The sequence below is a fragment of the Balaenoptera ricei genome, chromosome X (assembly GCF_028023285.1).
Source record: "Balaenoptera ricei isolate mBalRic1 chromosome X, mBalRic1.hap2, whole genome shotgun sequence".
Lineage (NCBI taxonomy): Eukaryota > Metazoa > Chordata > Mammalia > Artiodactyla > Balaenopteridae > Balaenoptera > Balaenoptera ricei.
Window position 1 is genome coordinate 128,347,716 of NC_082660.1, and position 21,350 is coordinate 128,369,065.

Below are 21,350 nucleotides of genomic sequence, written 5' to 3' on the forward strand. Positions count from 1 at the left end.
TTCAAGACAGGAAGGCAGAGCTTGCTATATTCCAGCCAATGATGGGGATGTGGGAGGAGGGAAGAGAAAGCTGAGAGAAAGGGAAGGAGATAGGAATCTGAGAAAGAAAGAGCACCAAGGATGGTGGGAAGGAGAAGGCATCTATCTGGTGGGTTAAGGTGTTGGCACACAAGATATTGTCTGTGAACAAAATAGAAAAGTATACCCCTCTATTGGACTTATATGCTCTACTTTGGGGTAGAGGGAGACAGTAAAGAAAGAAAAAAACAATTCATTAAACAATAAAATTAGGTTAGACGATAATCAAATGCAGTGCAAAAAACTAAAGAGTCTATCAGAATAAAGAGAATAGGATTGGTATAAAGATGGTGGGCAGGCTGCTCCTTATAGAACCCATCAAGATGGTTACATTTGAGGAACTACCTGAAGAAAGCAATGACGTTATCAATGACACAAAATTGATTCCCAAAAGTTTGTGATGTACATTAGCTATTTGGGAAGAAAATATCAAGTTTTAATTCATTTGAAAAAATAAACGCTAATGAATGGGTTAGAAAGCTGCATTTAAAAAATGATATATGTACATATTTTAAAAGCATATTATATATATCACAGTCTTCTGATTTATATATACATTTGAGGATCTGATGAAATCTACAGTGCATCTAACTCTGAAAAATGTATTTAAGATCATATATATATATATATATATATTTTATTTTAGAGAGTTCACAAATCTACTAATGACCATCCATGGACCCTCTGACATTTGTGCATGTATAAAATTTGACTACTTAGACAATGTAAAATGAAGCTTATTTTTGATTTTGCAATACAAATATATGTATATCTTTTATGTTCCTAAATCACATGTGAAAATCAAGCCTGGAAAACTCTGAACAGTGATATAACATTGTAGTAAGTTGGGTACTAAGAAATAAGCAAAGAAAAATCACTGCTTTCACTTTATGCCAACATTTTATAAAGACAATCCAATTTAGAACTAATTCACAATAGCAAGAAAAAAATTACTCAGCTGTTCACTTGTGAAGACTTATTCAGGCTCTCTATAAAGAAATGACAAAACTTTTCTAAGGGATTTAGAGGGCAGCTTAAGAAGAGGACTCAGACACACACACACAAGATCTGAGAGAGATAAGTCAATACCAAATGTTCATTTTCTCAAAAGACATTTTCATGTTATGGCAGATAAGTTAAAAAGCCAAATGTGGTGTTAAAGAAATTAGAAAAGTGAGGTTACATTTTAGCTGCAAGTCTTCAGTAGGTGACATTATACAAAGAAAACCTCAGAAGAAAGGTTATGAGGGATACTTGTGATTGTAGATATTAAATGGTTCATTAATTAAGAGTGTCGTATTGGAACGTTAATTTAAAAAGATAACACTGAAGCAAAATTGATTGTTTATGGTGCTGGGCCAATTTGGCATTTCTGCAATATGGGGCAGACTGAAGAAATGAATGAAACTTTCACTTCATACAATGTACCCAGATGCATGTTGCATGGGTTGTAAAGCTGAATTTAAAAATGTAACAAAATAGAGTCCTATTAACCTAGGTGGATGGCCTTGAGGCACCCGTTAGGCAACAAAAGAAAGCTGCAAGTAATGTATCAATTATATCCCAATTTTCATGCAAACAAAAACAAAAATCCTACCTGCCTAGGCAGATGCAAGGAGATGCACCAGGCTATTCATATTGATTATGAAAAGCATGTTGAATAAAACTAATGTGGTATGTCGGGGGCGTGGGTAAGTTCTTAATATTTTTATTTTGCACAAAAAAAAAAGGACACAAGAAATAATTTGGATCTAATGGATATGTTTATTACTTTGCTTGTGGTGATGGTATCACAGGTATATGCATATGCCCTAACTCATCAAAATGTATACATTAAATGTGTGCAATTTTTATATAGGTATATCTCAATAAAGTGGGGGGAAAGCCTTTCCCTGGCTGCGCTAAGAGAATTGCATTTGTATTGAACAAATTGAAAAAGAAAATCTTTTTAAAAACGTTAGCATCAGCCACTCACTTGCTTTGTGACTTTAAATAAGTCACCAATCTTCTCTAAGACTCAAACTTCCCATTGTAAAAAAAGAGTCCAATGACTATCTCAGTAATAATAAATGTAACAGTAATGATAGCAATCATAATGAAGTTAGGAACGTTCACTGAATGCTTACTGGAGTGTCAGGGAGTATGGAAATGCCTTTATGGGAATGATCTCTTTTTACCCTCACAAACATTGGATGCCATAGATATTATTCATTCTATGCTGCAGGACTGCCATTTAGATTAAATGAGGCAGGATATGGGGAAATAACACTTTTGTGAACTAAAATGTGACTCAGAAACCTAAGTAATTATTAGTAAATTTGATTCTGTCTTCCCAAAATAACATAGAGCAGGTCCATTTAGAATCTACATGCCTAGAACCAGGATGCAAGCACTGTAATTCTTACTCTTTAGGCTTTCTTTCCTTCATTCAGCGAAGATTTATTAACTGGCTACTGTGTGTGAGGCACTGTTGTTGATGTGTGGGATAAATCACTGACCAAAACACAGATCTCCACAGTTGTGAATGTTTCATTCTGCTGGGAGGAGAAAGACAAGGAAACAAGGTGGCCAATTCATCTCAGTTTGCCTGGGACTTTCCTGGTATTAAAATTGAAAAGTCTCACAATCTGGGGAGTCTCAGTCCCAGGCGAACCCGGGCAGTTGTTCACTCTGGAGAAGACACAATGAGGAAATGATAAACCGTGCTGAAATGTAACAAATGATATGAAATAAAGAAAATATAGAGCAGGATAAGGGGCATGGGAGACTTGAGGACAGGGATCAGGAGGTCTGGTTGAGTGAGTAGGTAAGAGCGAAGATTTGAAGGAGTTTAAGGAGTCAATCCAACTGATATCCGGGAAGAAGAGAATTCAGGGAGAGGGAACAGTCAAGTGCAAAGGCCTGAGATGGGACTTTACTGGGGGTGTCTGAGGAACAGCAGATTCCAGAGCCGCTGGGGATCTGAATATCTCTAATGAGGTTTGGGTTCAAACATCTGACTATGCAAATCTGGGGAAGCTGGCAAAAATCCCTCTCCACACAATTTAGATGATGGCCCAGATTCCACAGCAGAGTTCTAGCAGTATTCCCTCCTTATCTGCTGTTTCACGTTCTGTGGTTTCAGTTACCTGAGGTTAACCACACTCTGAAAATACTAAGTGGAAAATTCCAGAAATAAACAATTCAGAGTTTTAAATTGCAAAGTGTTCTGGGTAGGGTGATGAAATCTCATGCCGTCCCGCGCCGTCCCACCTGGGATGTGAGTTGAATCGTCCCTTTGTCCAGGGGATCCCACCCTACAATCACTCAGTAGCTGGCCTGGGTATCACATCAACTGCTGAGGTATCACAGTGCTTGTGTCCAAGTAACCCTTATTTTTCTTAATAACGGCCTCAAAGTGCAAGAGTAGTGAAGCTGGCAATTCGGATATGCCAAAGAGAAGCCATAAAGTGCTTCCTTTAAGTGAGAAGGTGAAAGTTCTCCAGTTAAGGAGAGAAAAAAAATGTATGCTGAGGTTGTTAAGATCTACGATAAGAATGAAACTTCTATTCATAAAATTATGAAGAAAAGAAAAGAAATTCATGCTAGTTTTTCTGTCACATCTCAAAATGCAAAAGTTACAGCCACAGTGTGTGATAAGTGCTTAGTTAAAATAGAAAAAAGCATTAAAGGCATAAGATATTTTGAGAGAGAGAGAGAGAGACCATATTCACATAACTTTTATTACAGTATATTGCTATAATTGTTCTATTTTTTTAGTACTGTTATTAATCTCTTACTGTGCCTAATTTGTAAATCAAATTTTATCATATGTATGTAGGAATAGGAAAAAACGTAATATAGGATTTGGAACTATCCACAATTTCAGGCATCCATTGGGGGTCTTACAATGTATCCACCACAGGTAAGTGGGGACTACTGTATTACCCGCTTTGGTTTTAATGGCTATCTGTTGAGACGATGTGAGGTGAAGAACAGCAGAGCATAATTTTAAAAGTTAAATTATCTTGGAGGTGAAGGGGGGGGCGGGAGACAGATAGACAGGGACAGAGACAGGGAGGGAGAGACAGAGACAGAGAGAGACAGATATCCTTAACAAAGTGCTGTTGGGGCATTTTTAAGAGATAAAACACTTTGGAGTAAATTATATCATTTTAAGGTGAACAACAAAAAACTCCATTTTTAAAAGTCCAGTAGTGAATTTCATTGTGGTTTAATATGTGTTTACTTAATCATAAATTTTTGGTTAAATTATATGAATGAGGCAGTTAACATGGGTTAAAACTTGGGTGTGAATGAGAGAACTTGCAGGAAGAGATTGACTTTTTATGTTTCATCATATTATCATATATTGTTGCCCTATATTATGCATGAGGTTGAAAAACTGTTATGTTTATTATTAAATAGAAAATAAATAAAATACATCTGAAACATGAAAAAGACTTAGGGTACTCTCTTGTTATGAAATCCTTTAATAAGTGATCTAACAAGTAAAAGCCTCTAGTTTTCGCATCTTTAGGAGGAGTATCTGCTCTTCAGACCTCCAGCAATCATAATAATTTACACCCACTTAATGCTTACTTACATAGTAGTTGGAATACTTACAGCTGTGAACACTTTTAATTCCACACCTCGTATTTGTCATGAGAATTAAACAAATCAGGGTATACAAAAGTACTTTGAGAAACTCAAGAGCTACAGAGAAACAAGTGACATTATTACCACAGTATTATTTCCATTCTTGACAAAATACATTATTTCATACCATGTTGTTTTCCTAATTAGAAGTCATATAACTACCTACGAGCTTATAAGTACTTATAGCAATTCTTATATCCTTACATTAACATTCCCAATTCAACTATCAATCTGCCTTATGATATGTGTGCTGTGATAATGTCTTGGTAGTTTTTTTTTTAAAAAAGAAAGGAAAACACTGACATTAAGAATCTTGGTATATGTGTGTGTGTGTCTATGTGTTTATATATACTTATTTATTATATATCTCAGAATATATACATGTACATTGCTGTACATCATCCATTAAATAAATATCTGTAAAGTCCCTAACCTGTGCAGTGGGCTTGTATATATGCTTAAGCATGGAGAAGAATGCAGAAATGCATGTAGCAGACACTTAACATTGGTTAAAACAAACATATGGAACTGGGCATTTGTGGGAGAGGTCATTAATTTATTTTTTGTATATATTTACTTAGTTTTACTAGTTAGACTCTGAAAATACTAATCGTAATTTTTTTTTATTAGAAAATGTGTACATTTCTTAAGACGTGAAAATGAAGCTAAGCCAATCATTTGCTTTAGGATCATAAACAAGTAATTGATCCTATACCAGCTGCAATATTTATTCATATACAAAAGATAACACACATATTTTGCATTAAACCCAATAATATTGATAGTAACTGAAATGATAATTGTTATATTTATTTAATTAAGGTTTATTTATTTTCACAACAGAAAGAAGTATAAAAGTCTAAAAGCAAAATGATCAACTATTTATTTGAACACTTAAAAAAATTGTAATAAAGGAAGTCTTTATAATTTGGTATATAACCCCATGAGGGATGGGGCAACTCTATATTGTAAAGGGGTTGAGTTTTCTAAATTTTATATGCATTATTATCATTTTAAATACAAATATGATGCTTCAGTAAATTGGAGAAAGTGAAATGACTATTATTCCCTAAAATTTAGGGCTGAAATAATGCAAATAACCCCAGGATAATGAGAGCAAAAATTGGTATATGCTCTACAAAATACTACATGGTATTATTATTTTGGGGGTTTGTCATTTGGTTGTTTTAATTCTAGAAATGTAACATACACACAGAAAAGTGCACAAGGCATAAATATATAGCTCCATGAATTTTCACAAAGTAAATACACCCTAGGTGATATTTTAAAACCAAAATGATTAAAGCATTGATGGTGAGGTGTTGCTGAACAAAGTTCATGTTAAGGAGAAATAATCAACACATATAATCTTAATTTACAACATACCTTTAAAATTCCTTATATGTGGTTCAACATTAGAAGATCAAGGCATGAATATCTAAGTCATTTGAACAAGATGGTACCTCATCTGTAAAAAGAAAAAAATATTACCTGATATTAATTAAAATTATAGAACTTAGAAAAAGTACAAAAATTCCTATATTGCTTGCCATGAAATCATTGTCCTCTAGGCTGTCATTTTGAATATCTCATTTAATAACCACCAAAATTATTTACTAATATTGTATATTCATACTCCCAATTTATCCTTTATTAAAATTGAAGTATAGTTGATTTACAATATTTTATTAGTTTTGGGTGTAGAGCATAACAATTCAGTATTTTTGCAGATTATACTCCATTATAAGTTATTACAAGATAATGGCTGTAGTCCCTTGTGCTATACAATATATCCCTGTTGCTTATCTATTTTATACATAGTTTGTATCCGTTAATCCCATACTCCTAATTTGTTCCTCCCTCCTTCCTTCTCCCATTTGGTAACCACAAGTTTGTTTTCTATATCTGTGAGTCTGTTTCTGTTTTGCATATACATTCATTTGTATTATTTTTTAGATCCCACACATAAGTGATATCATACAATACTTGTCTTTGTCTGACTTATTTCACTAGGCATAATATTCTCTAGGTCCATCCACACTGCTGCAAACAGCAGGATACACACACACACACACACACACACACCACATCTTCTCTATCCATTCATCTGTTGATGGGCACTTGGGTTGCTTCCAGAAAATACCTGGAGACAAGTGAAAATGCAAACACAACTTTCCGAAATCTATGGGATGTAGCAAAAGCAGTTTTACGAGGGAAGTTTTTAGCAATACAGGCCTTCCTCAAGAAACAAGAAAAATCTCAAATAAACGACTTAACCTACCACCTAAAAGAATTAGAAAAAGAGAAACAAAGCACAAAGTCAGCAGAAGGAAGGAAATAATAAAGATCAGAGAGGAAATAAAATAAAATAGAGATCAAAAAAGCAATAGAAAAGATCAATGAAACCAAGGGCTGGTTTTTTGAAAAGATAAAATTGATAAACCTTTAACCAAGCTCACCAAGAAAAGAGAGAAGATCCAAATAAAATAAGAAATGAAAGAGGAGAAATAACAACCAACACCACAGAGATACAAAAAATTATGAGAATACTATGAACAGGTATATGCCAACAAATTGGACAACCTAGAAGAAATGGACAAAGTTTCAAGAAACATATGACCTGCCAAGACAGAATCAAGAAGAAACAGACAATTTGAACAGACCTATCACTAGAAGTGAAATTGAATTTGTAATTAAAAAAAACTCCCAGCAATCATACTCCTAATTTCTCTTAAGCTTCAAATGTGTCCAAAAAGTAAGAATGCTTTCCTTAATGTTAAAACAGCAGACACACAGTGGTTATACCAGAACATTAGAATCCAGGTTTAACTAATTACCTTTACTGGTAACATTTTGGTTTAGCAGCTAGAGACTACCTGTCAGCAAGTTACAATACAGTTAGTATTCTCACTTCAAATCTAAGATTAATCACCCAGTATTAAGCCAACTGACATCAAGGCCCCTCAAAAAACTTTTAACTCAAGTTCCCAATAAAGCAGAACTGAACAACTCTGGTCTCAAATACAAGGATGGGGAGGTGAGGAGTGGAACGCAGATCCAAAAGCAATATGTTGTCATCCTAATTTCTGGTAATTCACAGCACTGTGTGGATATGGTATATATTAATATTTGGTGATGCTGTTTCAAGGGACCCAGAATAAAAACACTGTTCTCCACAGAGATAATTCAAGAAAATACAATTTAAAATGCATGGAATCTAATAGGAAAATTTAGAAAGGCATTCAGAAAAATAAATATACACTCAATAGCTTCCACGTACTGCAATGATAATCAAATAGAATACACAACAGCAAAAAAATAACCCACAGTCAAAAGAAAGAAAGTAAATTACCAAGCAACAAAATTATCAAAAATACTTCAGGGGCCATATTAAGTAAATTAAAAACTGTATAGTATAGTATAAAATATAGATCAATGAATACATAGCAATCTCCATGGATGAGAAGATGCAATACTGTAAAAATTGTTCATTTTCCTAAAAATGTTTTACGATTTTAGGTCCAGAGTACAGGGGGAGGAAGAAAAATGTCAATTCAACTCTATTGGCATTTGGTAAAGTGCTACCATAGGTTATGAGCAAATATAAGATGGTGAGATTAACCAAGCTGACCTCAAAACTAAAATAAAATCTCTATACCATCACTAAGGGATAAAGTGGATTTATCATAATGGCAAAAATAACTTAAATAGATTAAAGGATCAAATTTATGAGAAAAAAAATCTGTTGGAAAAATTGTGTATTTGAGGAAATAATGAAGTTAAATATTACTTTACATTATAGTTTATATACAAAACTTGACTTGGAAGGATACACATGAGTAATGTTTTTGAGGAGGAAAGCTATTTGCTGAATAGTATGTATATACTATAATCTTGTTTAGAGTGTTTAGAAATCTAAACTTTCCAGTGTTTAGAATGAAAACAAATTCCTTGTATGTCTACATGAGAGTAAGATATATGAAAAGTCATGGTTAAAAAAGGATATGTATTAGACTGAGCAAATATGAGCAAATGTTGCTCATAATGGGTACCTGGGGGTGAGGCTGGGAGTATGATCAAAGGGGAATGGTGGCAGAAATCATCACTTTCCCTGTATCTATATTAGCAACAATAATGATGTTTTCCTTTTTCAAACAAAATATTTAAATGATAAGATATATTCAAAATTGTTTTAAAAAAAGGGGGATAAGGCCTAAAAATGGTATTTAATCAAACCAATTTCAAGTTTACCTCTTTTGGAGATAGGAATGAACAATACCTATTAATAATAAGAACAACAGCAGCAGATCACAATTACATATTGCTCTGTATATTTACATGTGTTTTCCAATTCTGTATTCACAAAAGTAATATAAAATATGAACTACTGTTAGCACATCAGAGTTCATGCAAAGACAAGACGAGGCAGCTGGTATTACAAATACAATTAAAAATAACAGACAATCAATTCAGTGGATTATTAAGATAAGAGCTCAAAGTCTAAGAAGGCACATTAATTGATAAGTTTAGCTCCTCCTCAGAAACTAAGTGCTCACTGGGCAGGAACTGAACATTAGGATTCACCCTAAAAAATAACTAATAACCCTTATATATGACTATAAATGTTCTTTAATACAATAAGACCCCTAAAAAGTCTATACTTTTCATTGACTATAAGCACAACAGTGAAAGAGTTGACCCAAAGTGTACATCAACATGTTTATCTATGTGCCAGATCTCAGACACATTATTAAATAAGACACTGCAGTTTGACTTCCGTGATACGCCCTCCCCCCAAAAAAGAGCACATACAAGAAAACTTGGGGACTTCCCTGGTGACACAGTGGTTAAGAATCTGCCTGCCATTGCAGGGGTCACAGGTTCGATCCCTGGTTCAGGAAGATCCCACATGCTGCAGAGCAACTAAGCCAATATGCTACAACTACTGAGCCTGCACTCTAGAGCCCATGAGCCACAACTATTGAAGCCCGTGCACCCTAGAGCCCATGCACCACAACTACTGAGCCCACGTGGCACAACTACTGAAGCCTGTGTGCTCTAGGGTCCTCATGCCGCAACTACTGATCCTGCGTGCTGCAACTACTGAAGCCCACGTGCCTAGAGCCCATGCTCTGCAACAAGAGAAGCCACCACAATAAGTTCATGCACTGCAACAAAGAGTAGCCCCCACACACCACAACTAGAGAAAGCCCACGTGCAGCAATGAAGACCCAATGCAGCCAAAAATAAAAATTAAAAAAAAAAGAAAAAGAAAAACTGGGATTGGCATTTCTAAATATCACAGTGCATCAAATAGATATTTTAATACTCTCTATAAAAACCTAGAGTATTGGGGGGAGGAGAGAAGATGGCGGAAGAGTAAGACGCGGAGATCACCTTCCTTCCCACAGATACAGTAGAAATACATCTACACGTGGAACTGCTCCTACAGAACACCCACTGAACGCTGGCAGAAAACGTCAGACCTCCCAAAAGGCAAGAAACTCCCCCCGTACTTGGGTAGGGCAAAAGAAAAAAGAAATAACAGAGACAAAAGAATAGGGACGGCACCTGCACCAGTGGGAGGGAGCTGTGAAGGAGGAAAGATTTCCACGCACTAGGAGCCCCTTCGCGGGCAGAGACTGCGGGTGGCAGAGGGGGGAAGCTTCGGAGCCACGGAGGAGAGCGCAGCCACAGAGGTGCGGAGGGCAAAGCGGAGAGATTCCCGCACTTCCCGCACGGAGGCTCGGCGCTGACCAGCACTCACCAGCCCGAGAGGCTTGTCTGCTCAGCCGCCGGGGCGGGCGGGGCTGGGAGCTGAGGCTCGGGCTTCGGTCGCAGGGAGAGGACTGGGGTTAGCGGCGTGAACACAGCCTGAAGGGGTTAGTGCACCACAGCTAGCCGGGAGGGAGTCCGGGAAAAAGTCTGCAGCTGCCGAAGAGGCAAGAGACTTTTTCTTCCCTGTTTCCTGGTGCGCGAGGAGAGGGGATTCAGAGCGCCGCCTAAACGAACTCCAGAGACGGGCGCGAGCCGCAGCTAACAGCGCGGATCCCATAGCAACAGGGGCGCAGAGGGAAAAACGGAGAGACTCCCGCACAGAGGCTCGGCGCCGAGCGCTCACCAGCCCGAGAGGCTTGTCTGCTCCCCCGCCGGGGCGGGCGGGGCTGGGAGCGGAGGCTCGGGCTTCGGTAGGATCACAGGGAGAGGACTGGGGCTGGCGGCGTGAACACAGCCTGAAGGGGTTAGCGCACCACAGCTGGCTGGGAGGGAGACCGGGAAAAAGTCTGCAGCTGCCGAAGAGGCAAGAGACTTTTTCTTGCCTCTTTGTTTCGCGGCGCGCAAGGAGAGGGGATTCAGAGCGCCGCCTAAACGAACTCCAGAAACTGGCGCGAGCCGCGGCGATCAGCGCGGACCCCAGAGACGGGCGTGAGACGCTGGGGCTGCTGCTGCCGCCTCCAAGAAGCCTGTGTGCGAGCAGAGTTCACTCTCCACACCGCCCCTCCCGGGAGCCCGTGAAGCCCGCCACTGCCAGGGTCCCGTGATCCAGGGACAACATCCCCCGGGAGAACGCACTGCGCGCCTCAGGCTGCTGCAACGTCACGCCGGCCTCTGACGCCGCAGGCTCGCCCCGCCTCCTCTGTACCCCTCCCTCCCCGCGGCTTGGGTGAGCCAGAGTCCCCGAAGCAGCTGCTCCTTTAACCCCGTCCTGTCTGGGCGGGGAACAGACGCCCTCAGGCGACCTACACGCAGAGGCGGGTCCAAATCCAAAGCTGATCCCCAGGAGCTGTGCGAACAGGGAAGAGAAGGGGAAATCTGTCCCAGCAGCCTCAGAAGAAGCGGATTAAAACTCCACAAACAACTTGATGTGCCTGCATCTGTTGAATACCTGAATAGACAACGAATCATCCCAAATTCAGGAGGTGGACTTTGGGAGCAGGATATATTAATTTTTCCCCTTTTCCTTTTTCTTTTTTTTGTGAGTGTATATGTATATGCTTCTGGGGGAGATTTTGTCTGTATAGCTTTGCTTTACAATAGCTTTATTTTACTTCACTATATTATAGCTTCTTTCTTTCTTTCCTTTCTTTCTTTCTTTCTTTCTTTCCTTCCTTCCTTCCTCCTTCCTTCCTTCCTTCCTTCCTTTCTTTCTTTCTTTCTTTCTATTTTTTCTCCCTCTTACTCTGAGCCGTGTGGACGAAAGGCTCTTGGTGCTTCAGCCAGGCATCAGGGCCGTACCTCGGAGGTGGGAGAGCCAACTTCAGGACACTGGTCCACAAGAGACCTCCCAGCTCCACGTAATACCAAACGGCAAAAATCTCTCAGAGATCTCCATCTCAACATCAAGACCCAGCATCACTCAATGACCAGCAAGCTACAGTGCTGAACACCCTATGCCAAACAACTAGCAAGACAGGAACACAGCCTCATCCATTAGCAGAGAGGCTGCCTAAAATCATAATAAGGCCACAGACACCCCAAAATACACCACCAGACGTGGACGTGCCCACCAGAAAGACAAGATCCAGCCTCATCCACCAGAGCTCAGGCACTAGTTCCCTCCACCAGGAAGCCTACACAACCCACTGAACCAACCTTAGCCACTGGGGACAGATACCAAAAACAACGGGAACTACAAACCTGCAACCTGTGATAAGGAGACCCCAAACACAGTAAGATAAGCAAAATGAGACGACAGAAAAACACACAGCAGATGAAGGAGCAGGGTCAAAACACACTAGACTTAACAAATGAAGAGGAAATAGGTAGTCTACCTGAAAAAGAATTCAGAATAATGATAGTAAGGATGATCCAAAATCTTGGAAATAGAATAGACAAAATGCAAGAAGCATTTAACAAGGACGTAGAAGAACTAAAGAGGAATCAAGCAATGATGAAAAACACAATAAATGAAATTAAAAATACTCTAGATGGGATCAATAGCAGAATAACTGAGGCAGAAGAAAGGATAAGTGACCTGGAAGATAAAATGGTGGAAATAACTACTGCAGAGCAGGATAAAGAAAAAAGAATGAAAAGAACTGAGGACAGTCTCAGAGACCTCTGGGACAGCATTAAACGCACCAACATTCGAATTATAGGGGTCCCAGAAGAAGAAGAGAAAAAGAAAGGAACTGAGAAAATATTTGAAGAGATTATAGTTGAAAACTTCCCTAATATGGGAAAGGAAATAGTTAATCAAGTCCTGGAAGCACAGAGAGTCCCATACAGGATAAACCCAAGGAGAAACACGCCAAGACACATATTAATCAAACTGTCAAAAATTAAATATAAGGAAAACATATTAAAGGCAGCAAGGGAAAAAAAACAAATAACACACAAGGGAATCCCCATAAGGTTAACATCTGATCTTTCAGCAGAAACTCTGCAAGCCAGAAGGGAGTGGCAGGATATACTTAAAGTCATGAAGGAGAAGAACCTACAACCAAGATTACTCTACCCAGCAAGGATCTCATTCAAATGTGATGGAGAAATTAAAACCTTTACAGACAAGCAAAAGCTGAGAGAGTTCAGCACTACCAAACCAGCTTTACAACAAATGCTAAAGGAACTTCTCTAGGCAAGAAACACAAGAGAAGGAAAACACCTACAATAACAAACCCAAAACATTTAAGAAAATGGGAATAGGAACATACATATCGATAATTACCTTGAATGTAAATGGATTAAATGCTCCCACCAAAAGACACAGGCTGGCTGAATGGATACAAAAACAAGACCCATATATATGCTGTCTACAAGAGACCCACTTCAGACCTAGAGACACATACAGACTGAAAGTGAAGGGATGGAAAAAGATATTCCATGCAAATGGAAATCAAAAGAAAGCTGGAGTAGCAATTCTCATATCAGACAAAATAGACTTTAAAATAAAGACTATTACAAGAGACAAAGAAGGACACTATATAATGATCAAGGGATCGATCCAAGAGGAAGGTATAACAATTGTAAATATTTATGCACCCAACATAGGAGCACCTCAATACATAAGGCAAGTACTAACAGCCATAAAAGGGGAAATCGACAGCAACACAATCATAGTAGGGGACTTTAACACCCCACTTTCACCAATGGACAGATCATCCAAAATGAAAATAAATAAGGAAACACAAGCTTTAAATGATACATTAAACAAGATGGACTTAATTGATATTTATAGGACATTCCACCCAAAAACAACAGAATACACATTTTTCTCAAGTGCTCATGGAACATTCTCCAGGATAGATCATATCTTGGGTCACAAATCAAACCTTGGTAAATTTAAGAAAATTGAAATCGTATCAAGTATCTTTTCCGACCACAACGCTATGAGACTAGATATCAATTACAGGAAAAGATCTGTAAAAAATACAAACACATGGAGGCTACACAATACATTACTTAATAATGAAGTGATTACTGAAGAAATCAAAGGGGAAATCAAAAAATACCTAGAAATAAATGACAATGGAGATACGACGACCCAAAACCTATGGGACGCAGCAAAAGCAGTGCTAAGAGGGAAGTTTATAGCAATACAAGCCTACCTCAAGAAACAGGAAACATCTCGAATAAACAACCTAACCTTGCACCTAAAGCAATTAGAGAAAGAAGAACAAAAAAACCCCAAAGCCAGCAGAAGGAAAGAAATTATAAAGATCAGGTCAGAAATAAATGAAAAAGAAATGAAGGAAACAATAGCAAAAATCAATGAAACTAAAAGCTGGTTCTTTGAGAAGATAAACAAAATTGATAAACCATTAGCCAGACTCATCAAGAGAAAAAGGGAGAAGACTCAAATCAATAGAATTAGAAATGAAAAAGGAGAAATAACCACTGACACTGCAGAAATACAAAAGATCATGAGAGATTACTACAAGCAACTCTATGCCAATAAAATGGACAACCTGGAAGAAATGGACAGATTCTTAGAAATGCACAAACTGCCGAGACTGAACCAGGAAGAACTAGAAAATATGAACAGACCAATCACAAGCACTGAAATTGAAACTGTGATTAAAAACCTTCCAACAAACAAAAGCCCAGGACCAGATGGCTTCACAGGTGAATTCTATCAAACATTTAGAGAAGAGCTAACACCTATCCTTCTCAAACTCTTCCAAAATATTGCAGAGGGAGGAACACTCCCAAACTCATTCTACGAGGCCACCATCACCCTGATACCAAAACCAGACAAAGATGTCACAAAGAAAGAAAACTACAGGCCAATATCACTGATGAACATAGATGCAAAAATCCTCAACAAAATACTCGCAAACAGAATCCAACAGCACATTAAAAGGATCATACACCATGATCAAGTGGGGTTTATCCCAGGAATGCAAGGATTCTTCAATATACGCAAATCAATCAATGTGATACACCATATTAACAAACTGAAGGAGAAAAACCATATGATCATCTCAATAGATGCAGAGAAAGCTTTCGACAAAATTCAACACCCATTTATGATAAAAGCCCTGCAGAAAGTAGGCATAGAGGGAACTTTCCTCAACATAATAAAGGCCATATATGACAAACCCACAGCCAACATTGTCCTCAATGGTGAAAAACTGAAACCATTTCCACTAAGATCAGGAACAAGACAAGGTTGCCCATTCTCACCACTATTATTCAACATAGTTTTGGAAGTGTTAGCCACAGCAATCAGAGAAGAGAAAGAAATAAAAGGAATCCAAATCGGAAAAGAAGAAGTAAAGCTGTCACTATTTGCAGATGACATGATACTATACATAGAGAATCCTAAAGAGGCTACCAGAAAACTCCTAGAGCTAATCAATGAATTTGGTAAAGTAGCAGGATACAAAATTAATGCACAGAAATCGCTTGCATTTCTATACACTAATGACGAAAAATCTGAAAGTGAAATTAAGAAAACACTCCCGTTTACCATTGCAACAAAAAGAATAAGATATCTAGGAATAAACCTACCTAAGGAGACAAAAGACCTGTATGCAGAAAATTATAAGACACTGATGAAAGAAATTAAAGATGATACAAATAGATGGAGAGATATACCATGTTCCTGGATTGGAAGAATCAACATTGTGAAAATGACTCTACTACCCAAAGCAATCTACAGATTCAATGCAATCCCTATCAAACTACCACTGGCATTTTTCACAGAACTAGAACAAAAAATTTCACAATTTGTATGGAAACACAAAAGACCCCGAATAGCCAAAGCAATCTTGAGAACGAAAAATGGAGCTGGGGGAATCAGGCTCCCTGACTTCAGACTATATTACAAAGCTTCAGTAATCAAGACAGTTTGGTACTGGCACAAAAACAGAAATATAGATCAATGGAACAGGATAGAAAGCCCAGAGATAAACCCACACACATATGGTCACCTTATCTTTGATAAAGGAGGCAAGCATATACAGTGGAGAAAAGACAGCCTCTTCAATAAGTGGTGCTGGGAAAATTGGACAGGTACATGTAAAAGTATGAAATTAGAACACTCCCTGACACCATGCACAAAAATAAACTCCAAATGGATTAAAGACCTAAATGTAAGGCCAGACACTATCAAACTCTTAGAGGAAAACATAGGCAGAACACTCTATGACATACATCACAGCAAGATTCTTTTTGACCCAGCTCCCAGAGAAATGGAAATAAGAACACAAATAAACAAATGGGACCTAATGAAACTTAAAAGCTTTTGCACAGCAAAGGAAACCATAAACAAGACCAAAAGACAACCCTTAGAATGGGAGAAAATATTTGCAAATGAAGCAACTGACAAAGGATTAATCTCCAAGATTTACAAGCAGCTCATGCAGCTCAATAACAAAAAAACGAACAACCCAATCCAAAAATGGGCAGAAGACCTAAATAGACATTTCTCCAAAGAAGATATACAGATGGCCTACAGACACATGAAAGAATGCTCAACATCATTAATCATTAGAGAAATGCAAATCAAAACTACAATGAGATATCATCTCACACCGGTCAGAATGGCCATCATCAAAAAATCTAGAAACAATAAATGCTGGAGAGGGTGTGGAGTAAAGGGAACACTCTTGCACTGTTGGTGGGAATGTAAATTGATACAGCCACTATGGAGAACAGTATGGAGGTTCCTTAAAAAACTACAAATAGAACTACCATACGACCCAGCAATTCCACTACTGGGCATATACCCTGAGAAAACCATAGGTCAAAAAGTGTCATGTACCACAATGTTCATTGCAGCTCTATTTACAATAGCCAGGACCTGGAAGCAACCTAAATGTCCATCGACAGATGAATGGATAAAGAAGATGTGGCACATATATACAATGGAATATTACTCAGCCATAAAAAGAAATGAAATGGAGGTATTTGTAATGAGGTGGATGGAGTTAGAGTCTGTCATACAGAGTGAAGTAAGTCAGAAAGAGAAAAACAAATACAGTATGCTAACACATATATATGGAATCTAAGGAAAAAAAAAAAAAAAAAAAGGCCATGAAGAACCTAGTGGCAAGACGGGAATAAAGACACAGACCTACTAGAGAATGGACTTGAGGATATGGGGAGGGGGTGGGGTGAGATGTGACAGGATAAGAGAGTGTCATGGACATATATACACTACCAAATGTAAAATAGATAGCTAGTGGGAAGTAGCCGCATAGCACAGGGAGATCAGCTCGGTGCTTTGTGACCACCTAGAGGGGTGGGATGGGGAGGGTGGGAGGGAGGGAGATGCAAGAGGGAAGAGAAATGGGAACATATTGTATATGTATAACTGATTCACTTTGTTATAAAGCAGAAGCTAACACACTATTGTAAGGCAATTATACTTCAATAAAGATGTTTAAAAAAAAAAAAAAAAAGTAAAATAAAATGGTAAAAAAAAAAAAAAAAAAAACCTAGAGTATTGCTGAAACTTAGGTTAATGTTCAACTCTAGGAATAATAGCTATGTTACAAAACAGAATCCTGGAAAATCGACAGTAATGAGTTTCAGTTCTGGGACAGCAGCATGAGGAGCTTTGCAAACTCATGCCCCAGAGAAAGAAGCATAACTGGTGAAAACTATAAAAAACAGTCTCTGGAAAATGTCCTAAGTGCATACACCAAATGAAGAAACACATGTTCAAGCAAAATTTACTGACCTGGTAAGAACATCAAGAGTCTGTGGCACTTGAGCCAGGATCCACTTCCTCTCTCTCTCTCTCTCCCCCAGCTCAGGTTGAAGAAATCTCGATTCCCTGTGACTGTAGCCAAGAAGATAGGTTGTCTCTCCTCTCAGCTCTCAATCAAGTGATATAGTACCTAAGTGGGAGGCGGGGCAGGCCACCAGCATTTCTCATCCTATTCCATTCCAAGTTGAAAAGTTTAAATTCCTTGTGAATGCAGAGGTTGGAGGCTCCTTTCCTACATCCATCCCATACTCATATGATGTAGCTTCTACACTAGATGAAGCTATCTGAGAATACTGGGGCTCTGATCACCCTTACCCTAGCTTGCTTATTGAAGAGGATGTTCCTCATTTGGAGAGGTAAGCTGAGAAGACCAGAGTCTACCACCCTGCCCAGCACCCAGATAAGTAGCTCAGAAACTTTGTGCGTGGAGTAAAGAAGTCTATAAGAAAAGAGAGGTCCAAAGCTCTTCCCATAGGAACTGACTTTATTTTAAAATAGAGTGCAGAAAAGTTCAAGACTAAGGGTGCTCTTGAAAACAATAGCTATTTTGGTGGTAAGAAAATAAGAAGAGGCAAGAAACTCCTCTTAATTAAGAGCAACAAACTAAACCATAGGCCAGCTAGTTCAACAGAGAAGATGAAGGAAAGGGACAGGTAAGAAAAGCCCTCCTAGGGTCAAAACAAACCTCAAAGCCTGTCTCAAAAACTATCCTTGCCTGAATTTAATTGGATCAGACTTTAGAGCATTTTATGTCCCAGGTCATTGTCAAAAACAATAGAGCAATCATCTGCCAATTAGTGAAGCCTAACAACTGGATGTGAGACCAAATGAGGCCAACAGACAGCCTAACTGAGAAATTAGAGAAAGTCAAAGACAGCATTGGTAAAACCACTGTCAAGGCATGGTAACTTTGTTCACTCCCAAGTCTTCATCCTCTGAGAAATAAAATCACAGGCTTCACATTGAGGGGGAAATATAATTCATTGAGACAGCCAAGTCACTAAACAAATGAAAAAGCAAACAATAACAAAAACAGGACATGAGGGTAAAAATCCAGAGTTGATATATTACCTAAAATGTTGAGTTCTCAACAAAAAATAACAAGAGATACAAAAAAAAAAAGAGGAAAGCATGACATGTACATAAGAATAAAACCAAACAAGAGAAATTGCCGGTGAGACAGCCCATATATTGAATTTAAAAGACAATGAATATAAAGCAGCCATTATAAATATATGTTCAAAGAGGGAAAAGAAACCATGCTTAACTAAAGAAAGCTATGATGACAGCAATGTCTTATCAAATACTGCAAACCAACAAGGAGATAGAAATTGTTAAAAAGAACCAAACAGAAATTCTGGAATTGAAAATTACAATAACTAAAGTGAAAATTTCACTAGAGGGATTAGCAGTAGATCTGAACTGGCAGAAAAAAAAAATCAGCAAACATGAAGAAAGATGGATGGATTATGCAATATGAAAAACAGAAAAAAATGAAGAAAATTGAACAAAGCCTCCGAGAAATGTGGGACACCATAAAGAACATCAACATATGTGTAATTGGACATGAAAACAAGAGGAAGGAGAAAAGAGCAGAAATTTTATTCAAAGAAATCATGGCTAAAATACTTCCAAATTTGATGAAAAACAAATTTATACATCAAAAAAGTCACCAACTCTAAGTAAATATAAATGCAAAGAGATTCATATGGAGTCATCTTAGAAAAAAGGCTGAAATACAAAGAGAAAATCATGAAAATAGCAAGAGCACAATGACTTGTCACATGTAAAAGAACCCCACTGAGAATAAGAGCCAACTTCTTTTCTTCTTCTGAATCATGATTTTTAAAAATTTAATTAAATTAATTAATTTATTTTTTATACAGCAGGTTCTTATTAGTTATCTATTTTATACATATTAGTGTATATATAGCTGACTTCCAATCAGAAACAATGGAAGTAAGAAGGCATTGGGACAACATACTCAAAGCACTCAAAGAAAAAAATAACTGTCTACCAAGAATCTTCCCTCCAGAAAAAGTATCTTTCAAAAAAAAGAAAGAAAGCAAAGAAGACAAAATACATTCTCAGATAAAGAAAAACTGAATTTGTTGGTAGTAAAACTGCCTTACAAGAAATACTAAAGGAAGCTTTTCGAGCTGAAAAGAAGTGACTCTAAATGCTAATTCAAATCCACATGAAAAAACAAAGAGCACTGATAAAAGTAATTATGTAATTATAAAAGGTAGTACAAATACGTATTTCTCCCTCTTTCTCTTAACCGATTTAAAAACAACTGTATAGAACAATATGTATCGTATTTGTGGGAACATAAAATATAGAAAAGTAATATATTTGAAAATCACGGCAAAAAAAAGATGGGTGGGACCAAAGTTGTGTCGGAGCAAGTCAATTATAACCTATGCTAACTCAAATCCACAGGAACAAATAAAGAGAATCAGAAATAGTAAGAATGTTAATATAACAAATTCTGTAAACACACACTTGCTCTCCTTTCCTTTATAATCTTCTTTAATAGACATAAAATTATATAAAATAATCATTATAGCAATGTATTGTTGGTTTTATGATATATACAGATGTAATATGTGTAACTATAGTAACATGAAAAGGAGGAAGAGAGAATAGAAATATACAGGAATAACATTTCTTTATCTCACAAGATTGGTTAACATTCTAAAACCAATCAATGTAATAAACCAATCAATGCAATACATCATATTAAGAGATTTAAGGAAAAGAAAAAATAGTATCATTTCGACAGATGCTTTAGTTGGCAAAATTACACACCTTTTCATTTTAGAAATAAACTCTTAGAAAATTATAAACAGAAGGAAAGTCTATTTAAGGACATCTATGATAAACATACACCTAACAACATATTCAATGGTGGAAGGCACAATTCTTTCTAAGACTGAGAACAAGTCTACTATATTTGCTTTCAATGCATTTATTTTTCATTGTACTAGAGGTCCCAGCTAGTACTATATGGGAAGAAAAAGAAATAAAAGGAATACATATTTAGAAGAAAAAAGTAAAACTGTCTTTGAGATAACATAATCATGTATTTAGAAACTCTAAGGAATCTATATAAAAGCTACTGGAACTAATAAATGAATTTAGGTTGCAGAGTACAAGTTCACTATATAAAAAATCAATTGCATTTCTATATAATAGCAACCAGCAATTAGAACATAAAATTAAGTAAAATTCATTCACAAAGGCATAACAAATAAAAATATTCCAGAATTAAATAAAAATGTGGAAAACTTTTATGTGGAACCCTACAACACACTGCAAAGGAAATTAAAGTACAGTACTAAATACATGGAGGGATGTATCATATTCTTGGATTGAAGGAGACTCAATATTTTTCAGATGTTAACTCATCCTAATTAATACATAGATTCAATGCAACCACAATCAAAATCCTAACAAGGCTTTTTGGATAAAT